Source organism: Pelodiscus sinensis, chromosome 4, assembly GCF_052426305.1.
Source record: "Pelodiscus sinensis isolate ZL-2025 chromosome 4, ASM5242630v1, whole genome shotgun sequence".
Taxonomy (NCBI): domain Eukaryota; kingdom Metazoa; phylum Chordata; order Testudines; family Trionychidae; genus Pelodiscus; species Pelodiscus sinensis.
The window spans coordinates 107,685,796-107,695,985 of NC_143055.1; the positions used below are offsets into that span (position 1 = coordinate 107,685,796).

Below are 10,190 nucleotides of genomic sequence, written 5' to 3' on the forward strand. Positions count from 1 at the left end.
CCTGTAGTTGACTGGACTGGCAACGGGAGAGAGAGAGGCCCTTCTAGCCACTGTAGAGGGGCTGCCCCAATGGGTCTGTGAAGGTTTGCTTCTCATAGAACTTTTTAAAGAACTGCAGTGATTATAGACAATGTGCCTGGTATTTACTTGAAGTGTGATGTGCATCTGATCATTAAAGTGTAAAACTGTATTGTAAAATACCTGTCTTTGGAAAGTACTGGTATATCTGCATAAATAGACTGTGTCCTTAATTGAGCAAAGGAACATATCTACCCATTTTTATTGAGCAATAGATTAAAGCTAGTAAAACCAAAAATATCCCAGTCTTCTTATGAAAACAGACAGTCTCTCAGGATATGCTTAGTTGTTCAGGCATGGCTGTTCATAGCCTCAGTGCCTCTGGGCTTGCCGCATCAGTTGTGAAAGTTAAAAAAAAAAACTCTGATTTTAATCTGAAGTATGTTTTTCGTTAAATTCTCAACACAGTTGTAGCCATCAGAGCCATTACCAGGGTGAGGGAAGTGGGGCACAAAGCTGGACCCAGGAAGAATGTGGTGGGGGAAAAAACAGTAAAAGGTAGGAGAACCCTGCCCAGGACTGGAATCCTGCGTGTACCATGACCGTACCAACCTTTCTTCTCCACTGCTGCTGGCGGGGGTGCAACCTTCAAAGATAGGCACATGGATGATGCAGAGGCGCTGAAGAAACAAGCAGCAAGGAAAGAGAACAGAAGGTTAGCCAGACAAATATGAATATTTTATGGATTTTCCTGGAGAAGTAAATCACAAGGCTCTTTCTAATATTCTCTCTCCCAAGCACTGTATGATTACAGTAAGGAAAAACCTGAAATCTTGTTTTATTTTAAAGTTTGGTTACATTTGTTTGGTCCATACTGAAATATAATTTGTTGATTTCTATGAATGACATTCCTTAATATAGAGAGCAAAGTAAACACAGTTAACTCCTTTTAGTGATTTATTTTAAAGTTGTTACTGCAATGTACCATCACTGGTTGTTAAGTATTAGAACAATATAATACTGTTCCACAGTTAGCATTATTTCAACTGAACAAAGAATGGTTGGAGAAAGACAGCAAGAGAAAGAGTGTTAGAACAGGCGGAGAATGTTACAGGTGGGCAGGGAATGAAAGAGGTGCCAAATATTATTAACACTATTAACACTGGAGAGAAAGTCAGAGCAAACATGGATAGGTCTGTAGGTAGAGAATATATTCAGACTTTTTTCCTGCATTTGCTTTTTAATTTTTTTTCTGCACAAGTTACTACTTTGCATATAATGTAGAATGCATGGTTGTAAACCTCTAACACTAGTACAGTACATACAATAGGCTTCTCTTTCAAATAAATTCATGATGAATGTGCAGCAGTATTATTGTCACTGGTAAAGACAACAAGTACTGCTGCACATTCTAAGTCACTGTGACGTAGTGGGGGTACTTGCTGGGATGTGGTGACCCCTGCTGTCTGGAGCAAGACCCAGCAGGGAAAACCTCACTATGCAAAGGTAATGCCAAACTTGTTGAACCAGACACCCCCCATGGAGAGGAACAAAGGAAGGTGGATGCTGCCCTGGCTGGGGGGCAGGGCTGGAAGAGGGTTAGTGGGTTGTTGGCTGGAAGCATGGAGGAGACAGCCTAGGGAAAGGGACTGGCGTTTAGGGGCCCAGTCTCCCCCATCTCAAGGGGGCCTGAGGCATCCTAGCCCAGCTCTGTGACCAGATTACATCTGTGCTGTGCTGTATCCTGGAGAGGCAATAAACAACCTCCATTACACCAGCTGGTGCAGTCTGTTTGTGCCATTTCGGGGTGCAGGAGACGGGGGACCCCCAACGCGCCGTCACAGTCACAAGTTTAAATTTTAGAACTAAATCATTGTTTGAGCTCCAGCACCTCTTATATTACAAATTAAGCACTGGGGTTCTACTACTTAGAGTTATGCACTACTTTTAAATAATTCAGGCTGGCCCTGCTCTTTGCCTCTCCCTCCCCTCCAATGCCTATCAAACATCCAACCACACAGGACAATCACATTAGTTGGATATTTCTGCTAAAGTGATCAGCAGGACAATAGTTAACATCTGTAGTCACTGTAAGGCTTCAGAATCATCCCATCTTTGGGATGAATGGGAACAATTCACACCTTTCTTTGAGTTACTGTTTCAGGTTGTTTGTGGGCTTTGCAGGATTGCAGGACCATGGTGGAGGGTTTTTTTAAAGTTAAATGGTGGTTGTTCCATGAAAGTGACTTCATGAAAATGGTTCTACATAGCTCCTCCCTGTATACTGTCTCAATGATTTCCAGATCACACTTGCCAAATTTACATGAAAGTCAAAGTGTGTTTTTCTAACACCACTAGCATTGGGCTAACTTAAAATCAGATAGTTACATGATGTTAGTGGATTGAGCACTCCTGGCTCTGCACTGGCCTGCTGGGAACTTGGGGCAAGACACTTCACTGTCCTGTGTATCAGTTTCCTCATCTGTAAAATGGGAAGCATGTAGGGGAAGGCAATAAAATGGCAGCAGTTTTTCAGGATTAGCCCATAGTGGGTCGCCACTATATTTACCTTCATCTCTACAGGTACAGGTGAGAGCAGCTCCCATTGGCCATGGATCACTGTTCCAGACCACTGGGAGCTGCAGGAAACAGTGTTACAGTCCACGCCCCTTCCCGCAATTGCCATTGGGAGCTGCTGTCACCCGTACCTATGGAGGTGCAGGTAAATATAGTGGCAGTGGTCTGCTAGGGAACCAGATCCAGTATTTTCCCACCCCTAGAATAGTGATGCTGACTGCCTTTGTAAAATGCACTGAGAGTTACTGAAGAAAAAACACATTAGACTTTAGGTATGACTTTTCATTGATGCAATACCAACAGTAATACAAGTTCTACAGCCAAAAGCTGCCTTCTGTTACAATTGTGTAATCCCATTGTCCCAAAAATCTATCGGTCAAATCTCACATACACACATGAACTGTACTGGTATAGTTTAGGCAAGTCACTATTGCAGATAACTATATTGGAATAAGAGGTGTCTCATAGTGATTCATGTTTGGGAAGAGGAATAAGCTAAAAGACACCTTTACACCAGTACAACTGCATCTGGCTTAGAGCCTGTACCAATTTGCCTATTTCATTAGGGAAAAAAAATCCCACCCTTAACTGCAGCAGTTATATTACTAACATAATTTTGTTTAGACCAAACCTCACATTCTTAGGCTGCCCATCTCCATAATATCTAGGTTCTACTGCCAATAAACCCATGGTCATTGTCTATGCAGCCTTATTGCCTTCTGAGGAATTATACTGGTGTAAATGAGGGCATAATTTGAAGAAATAGGGATACAAAGATGATCTTGCAATTGAATCTTCAGCCTTCTCTATGTGAGGAAAATGACTAGCTTTGCTATTGCAGGATAACTCTCTAGTATGGACACGTTTCTCTGAAATAAAAGTGACTTCAAAAGCAGAGTAATTATTCCAGAAAAAAAAAATCATGTTTATTCCAGTATAGAGTAGGGTTGTTAGTGTGCAGCTATTTACATGATTGTATCAGAGGCAACGGGGTGGGGGATGCAGGAGCCAGTGCCCACGGGGGGCTGGCTTTTAAGCCGGTTCCCCATGCCTGCCCCCCCTCATCTGCTTTCTCCCACAGAGTAAGCAGCACAGGAGGTGGAGGGGGATAGCTGAGAGCCGGTACACGTGGGAAGCTGGCTCCCTGTTCATACTGGCTCCCATGGAACTGCCTGCCCCCCATGCTGATTTTATCAACGGCAGTGGAGGAGGGCAGGCAGGAGCCAGTGCTTGTGCCTGCCCCACTGCGTATAAACTTGTAACTTCTAAAAATTACAGCGGTTACACATTTACACGTGATTAACATCCCTAGAATAGTGTGTGCAGAGCTTTTCCAGCATAGTTACATTATTCTAGAATAGTTATTCTGGAAGAGCTATGCTAGCCAATTTCCCCTATGTAGACAAGATCTAAATTAATGTTGATAATGATCAAGCCAAAAGAGAATCCAGTTTTCTTCCCCCAAACCTGTGTCCAAAGGTGCCATTCATGGGAACTAGAAGACAGTAGCCCTCCGCCCCCCCGAAGTCAGAAGCCCTGGATTTCATACTTGAGGTCTGCTTAAAGCCCATGTCCTGACTCCAGAGGCAGGTCTTAAATGCAACAGAGTTTGAGCTTGCAGCTTTGCCTTTGGGGTTGAGAGTTTGTTATAAAAAGAGGGAGGCAAGGTGAGTAAGAATAAGAAAAGGCCGGGCATTCAAGTAATTGAAGGATTGTTAGATCATCATGAACACATTGCCAAGTACTCCACTTTAAAGGTATGGGGGGGAAAGAGTAGGAATAAGTGTCTGTATTGCTAGGGGTTGTATTTGGATCACTGCTGTTAGATGTATACATGTTCTTGAAAAAGGGATAAATGGTGACTAATCCAATGATGACTGCAAAGAGTTGCAAAAGGGTCTCACCAAACTGGGTGATTTGGCGCACAAGGGCAGATGGAATTCAGTGTTAATAAGTGCAAAGTAATGCACATGAAAAAATATAATCCTAACTATAGATACAAAAACAAAGGAGTCTAAAATAGCTGATACCACTCAAGAAAGATCCTCGGATCATTAGTAACAAAGTAAGAATATATATTAACATTTTAAGGGTAACCAGTGTCCCCTAAGTGACTTACCTCAAGATTTCAGAATATGTTAGTATTAGAGCTGAATAGGTTTAATATTTATTTAATTTTCTTTCTTTAACATGGGAATTATATACAGTGCTCCTGTCAGCTAACTGCTAAGTTGTCTGCCAAAAAAAAAAAGAGTTTTCCAAAGCCTTAGTAGTCCCTGAATAGAGATGATGTGTGTGAGGGGAGGGTGCATGTGGTTGGTCTGCCCACATTTAGTGCTTGGCTTGTACTAAGCATACTCAGTAACACTGCTGAAGCCTCTGTCCTCAGTCTGTCTCCCCCATGCTCTCACTCTCTTCTCTCCCCCCATCACAGCATGCACAGGTTGGCCTTCCCTAACAAAATCTGAAACGGTGCCCCTACTTGTGTCTCTGCTTCTGTCATCCTTGCATAACCAAAGCTTGCTTTTGTCTAGAAAACAGAGGTGATATTGAGCAGAACAGTGAAATGAAAGGATCTTTTTGCTTAGTCATTATCCACAGCAAAATTTCACTTTGTTACAGAACAATTTAAATCCTGAACATGGATTTATATCCCTGTAAATATTTATTGCATGACAAATGTAGGTTTCACCTATTGGCTACCATCCTTCCCAAATCCCTCAGTGTTAACTGCTTCCTAACTGTCTCCTTCTCTGGGTTTCAGATATAACGTTCCACTTTTTTATTCTGCCTGTGTTAAATGTTATCTTGGTCCCCTTTGTATTTTGCTTGTGCTACTGTCGCCAACATAGTATTTATTAAAATCAGTAGAAGATGTCTGACTGACAGCACTAATAGCTGAAATCTTTCATCGGTATAAAGTTAAGAAAAAAGAAGGAGGCCAAAACCTTGGTAACAACCAAGAGCAGACTATAGGAAACAGAGTACTCTTGTGTCATTGGCCTATTTTTCCCTTGTGAATACTTGGAAAAATACCACCTGACATATCCACTAAAAGATGCGGAGCTCGTAAGGGACTTGGTAATACTGTCAGTTTCCAAACACTCTCAGAATCAACACTTTGTACTGCACTAACTGGTCAAGGATGCTGTCTGACACTTGTCCCCCAATATAAACTTTAAACAAGTAAAAAAAATGAATGCTATTTTCCTGCTATTTAGCCCTGTTCTCTAGCTGCTGCCAGCCTCAAGCTTCCAATCCTATATATTTATTTTCTAATCCCTACTTACCCACTCCTCTCCCCCAATGCCTGAACTCAGTTCTCCAGCTCCAGTTAACCCTTTCAGTGTCAAGCCCAAGCTTGATTTTTATATATTGCCATGGGTTGGGTACGGCCTGTTTGAGACTGGTGACTTCGTGCGAGGCTTTAATTTAGGCCATTTAGGATTTATATGGTCCTATATATTATTTATCTAATATATTTTCGAAGAGCTTGTCTATGCAGGATAATTATTCTGGAACAAAAAGTATGAGATTAACAATTCCAGATGAACTATTCTGGATTAATTTTTATTCCGAAATAAGAGTCCATGCATGGACAGAAAGCACTAATCTGGAATAATTCCATGTGACAACAAACACTTACCCATCTTTTCCTTAGGTCTAGTGAGCTCTGCGTCACTAGTTACTGTTTACATATCTTGTGGAGCTCAGAAGCTGCTACAAGGTCTGCTGTGGTAAGAGCTCAATTTTACTCTAATGCTGACTCTTGCTTTCCCTAAACTCAGCTTCAACTTTTAGTATGGAATGGACTTGTATGTTTACATGCCCTTGCCCTCCTGAGGTCAGTAATAATAAGAATTGTGGTATTTATCCAAACGTCTTTCTCCTCACATTGTGATTATTTTTGTATCGCCCTCAAAACATGAATAAAGAAACAAAGGCATTGAAGAAAAATACATACGAAGGGAAAGATATGTAAAAATAAAGCATCTACGGTTTATTTTTAAAAATTCCTTTATCAATCTCTGCTTATGGCATTGATAGCACAACTCTGTTGTGTGGCTGATGGAAGACTGCAGAGCCCACCAACTCTGCAAGAGCATAGGAGAGATTGTGCCTGCCTGAACCACAATTTTCTGGGGCTGTTCTGTGCCAGTTTGAGGAACGTGCGCATAAGCTGTCCCATCCATTGGGGGGGAGCAGAGTCTCACTCTAGTGCATGGATTCTGGAAGGAGTACAAAGACTGTGAGCCAGAGGGCTTGGAAGGCTTCTTGATGGCTTTTCTACCTGTGTATGACCATGTAAAAGCCTCTTCCAAGCTGTCCTATAACAATCTGTTTCTAGCTTGTTCCTGCCTTTTGCTTCTGGAGTGTATAGTTCCCATATCAACACGCCTGGATTGCTATGGATAACCTTCCCTCTCTCCACCTGTATTTGGTGAAACTCATTGCACAATTCTAATGGACAGAGATTTGTGTGCATTTCCTACCAACAGAGGGCAGACACAGACAGTGAAGAAAAGTGGCTTGTATTTAAATGCCCTGACAGTCTCCTTTCAGATTCCCTCACACACTCATTTCCATGATAAAGCAGCGAAACAACATCTGGGCTGGTCAGTCTCTTGTTTATGTCAATTTAATAAAGAGATTGTAACTAGGTCAGTATAAAACGTGCATGTCCTGAGCTTTGCTGGTTACCTCATATTATGACTCATCCATCATTGTTTGCAGCTTTTAGAAAGGAAGAAAGAAAAAAAGGCACAACTAATGGGCTTGGACCAAGACCTAAGCTAGTTTTGGGCTTGTAACATATGTAGTGAGGCCATGTGCAAATGTATGTGCACCTGGTCTCTCTCCTTCTATTAGAGTGAATCCCCCTATCTCTATTCGCAGACTCAACCAAAGATTGACAACAATCTCACCTGTTTGTGAGGTTGCATCAACTCTGAAGTCTCTTCTACAAGGCTAGGGTCCTAGGATGTGGAGATGAAAAGTGGAATTCTTCAGTCGACCCAGCTACTGGCTCTCAGAGAAGTTGTTTCACTACTGTGGCAGGAGAACCGTTCTTGTGGCTATAGTGTCTACACTGAAGGGCTACAGCAGTGTGGTTGAAACACTGCAGCTGTGCCATTGCTTTAAATTAAAATTTAGATTCTAGAGTAAAAGATAGCACTCTTAACAAAGGAAAGGAAAGGAAAATTTGCTCAGAACTGATGTGATCTGACTTAGGTCAAGCCCTGATCTTTGCCTCCCAGAGACGTTATAAAGGGCAAGGGTAAAGTCACTGATGTTTGTAAAACACTCAGAATTCAAAAATATGAGTTCTGCCCATAATCTGTTTCCTAGAAGATGATGATTTATTTGAATTGCAGAAGCACAAGGGGGACCCAGGCAAGGATCAGGGCCCCAGTGCACTTAGGCATAAGGTGGCCATTCTTCCTCTTTTATAGAGGACCGTCCTGTGTTTTGCTACTGTGTCCTCTATTGATATGAAACAGAACACCTTTATGTCCTCTAATTTTTTCTTAAGACCACGAGGTGAAAGTAAGCCTGTGTGCCTCTGTGCAGTGCTCTGGCAAGAAGCAGCTGATCAGCTAGGGCTGCAGCTGCTGCCAGCCAGTTCTTGGGGCTCTCCTGCAGGCTGCCTTATTAAGCAGCAGGTAACCAGACAGGTGAAAGGGGCCCTTAGATCCTCTTGCCCCTGTCGCCCTTTGGGGGTAGGGGCTGCAGCTGCACATACTGGATCTTCTTTCTTTTTTCCCTATTACAGAGTGAGGGGAAAGTGCTCAGTTTGTGCTGCCTTCTCCTCTAAGCAGCCAAAGGGAGAGCAGAGGAGGAATGCACCTGGCTGTGAACTTTCACCTTGCTCCCTGAGGCTGTGTCCAGACTCAGGGGTTTTTTCGGGAAAAGTAGCCTTTTTCCGAAAAAACTTCCCCTGCGTCCAGACTCAAGCCGCGTTCTTTCGAAATTAAATCGAAAGAACGCGGCTTTTCTTTCAATGGCGGTAAACCTCATTTCACGAGGAAGAACGCCTTCTTTCTAAAGTTCCTCTTTCGAAAGAAGGCGTTCTTCAATGTAAATAGGGCTTCTTCGAAAGAGAGCATCCAGACCCACTGGATGCTTTCTTTCGAAAAAGCAAGCCGCTTTTTCGAAAGTTCAACGTGCAGTCTAGACGCTCTCTTTCGAAAGAGGCTTGCAGTCTAGACATAGCCTGAGAGTCAGAGGAAGAGGAACAAGACCAGCAGCAACCCATACATGTGTGGATACAGCCTCCCCTGCCCTCCTGAAATGACATTCTTCCCCCCACACTCACCCCTACACCTCCCAGCCCGGGGTCCCTCCATCCCCAGCCCTGACTCCTGAACCCCCCACATCCCACTGCACTGGGCCCCTTATTCATTAAATGCAATTCTTCTCTATTCTTGTGGTATCTTGATGGCAGGCCAACTTAGGCACAGTGAACACACTGAACAACAAAGATCATCCTTGCCTGACCTTACAGTTAGAACTTTGACAAACATTAGCTCTGGAATAATGATTGGATTCTGCGACGTGTGTAGATGAAATACTGTGGACAATGAATTATGGTTCCAAGTTTAATTAACTACATGGGTGGGTTCCCCGTCAACTGAGTCTGTAGTTAAGATTATATACCTAATGAAAGTCATTTGATAAGCAGAATTTTCAAAAAGGTGTACACTGTCAAAATAAAAGCATTACTGTTCATAGCTCAGTGGGCTATTTATGATGTGTAGGTGGTATGCTATGTACAAATGTCCTGTATATATTTGAAAGCGTCCTCTGTAATTTTGCAGTATCCCTTGTAAAAGTAAAGCCATTTTGTTCAAATGCAGTACAGAGGTTTTTGCAAGATTATGCTTTTTACATTTTTATAAATCTGTGATCATTACATTAAAAAACACAGCTCAAGTATGTTCTGCAAGGCTATTGTGGGTTTTTGCAGCAATTTTATAAGTGGTTACGCCAAATGACCCATCTATCCCCTTAATCAGACAGAAGTCAAGCTATTTATCAATCAAGCTAAACCAGTGGTCTCCAACCTTTTTAAGCAGATCACTTTTTGAGTTTAAATGCAATTCGGGATCTACCTCAAACCCAAACACCCTTCCCCCGCCTCCTTTCTGTCCCTTCTCTAAGGCCCCACCCCTGCTCACTCCATCCATCCTCCCTCCCGCATCCTCACTCAATTTTATTAGTCTGGGGGCAGAGTGCTGGGGTTCAGAGAAGGGGGGTGCAGACTCTGATCTTGGGCTAAAGGATTTGGAGTGTGGGAGGAGCTCTGAACTGAGCCTGGTGCAGGGAGTTGAGGTGCAGGAGGGGGTTGAGTGTGCTGGCTCTTAGAGGGAATTTGGGTGCAGGGGGACTCAGGGCTAGGGCAGTGGTTTGGGGTTCAGGACTGGGGCTGGGGTTTGGAATGTATGCTCCAGCTGGGCACCACTTACCACAGGTGGCTGCTGGAAGGTGGTGCGGGGGGAGGGGGAGCTAAAGCAGGCTTACCCCTACTCTGGCTCTGCACCACTGCTAAAAGCTGCCAGCAAACTCCCTCCATCCCTGCCTCCCTCTGCTCTGTG

The 10,190-nt window shown here is 43.2% G+C and overlaps 1 long non-coding RNA gene across 4 annotated transcripts in view; it reads right to left on the minus strand.

Moving 5' to 3' along the window:
* The window catches only part of LOC142829561 (uncharacterized), a 66,595-nt gene that overhangs the window by 3,272 nt on the left and 53,133 nt on the right, over positions 1 to 10,190 (minus strand). For all 4 annotated transcript variants that reach the window (XR_012904067.2, XR_012904066.2, XR_012904069.2 and 1 more), the window contains exon 3: positions 631 to 698. This is a non-coding gene — a long non-coding RNA (uncharacterized LOC142829561). The remainder of the gene's footprint in view (positions 1 to 630; positions 699 to 10,190) is intronic.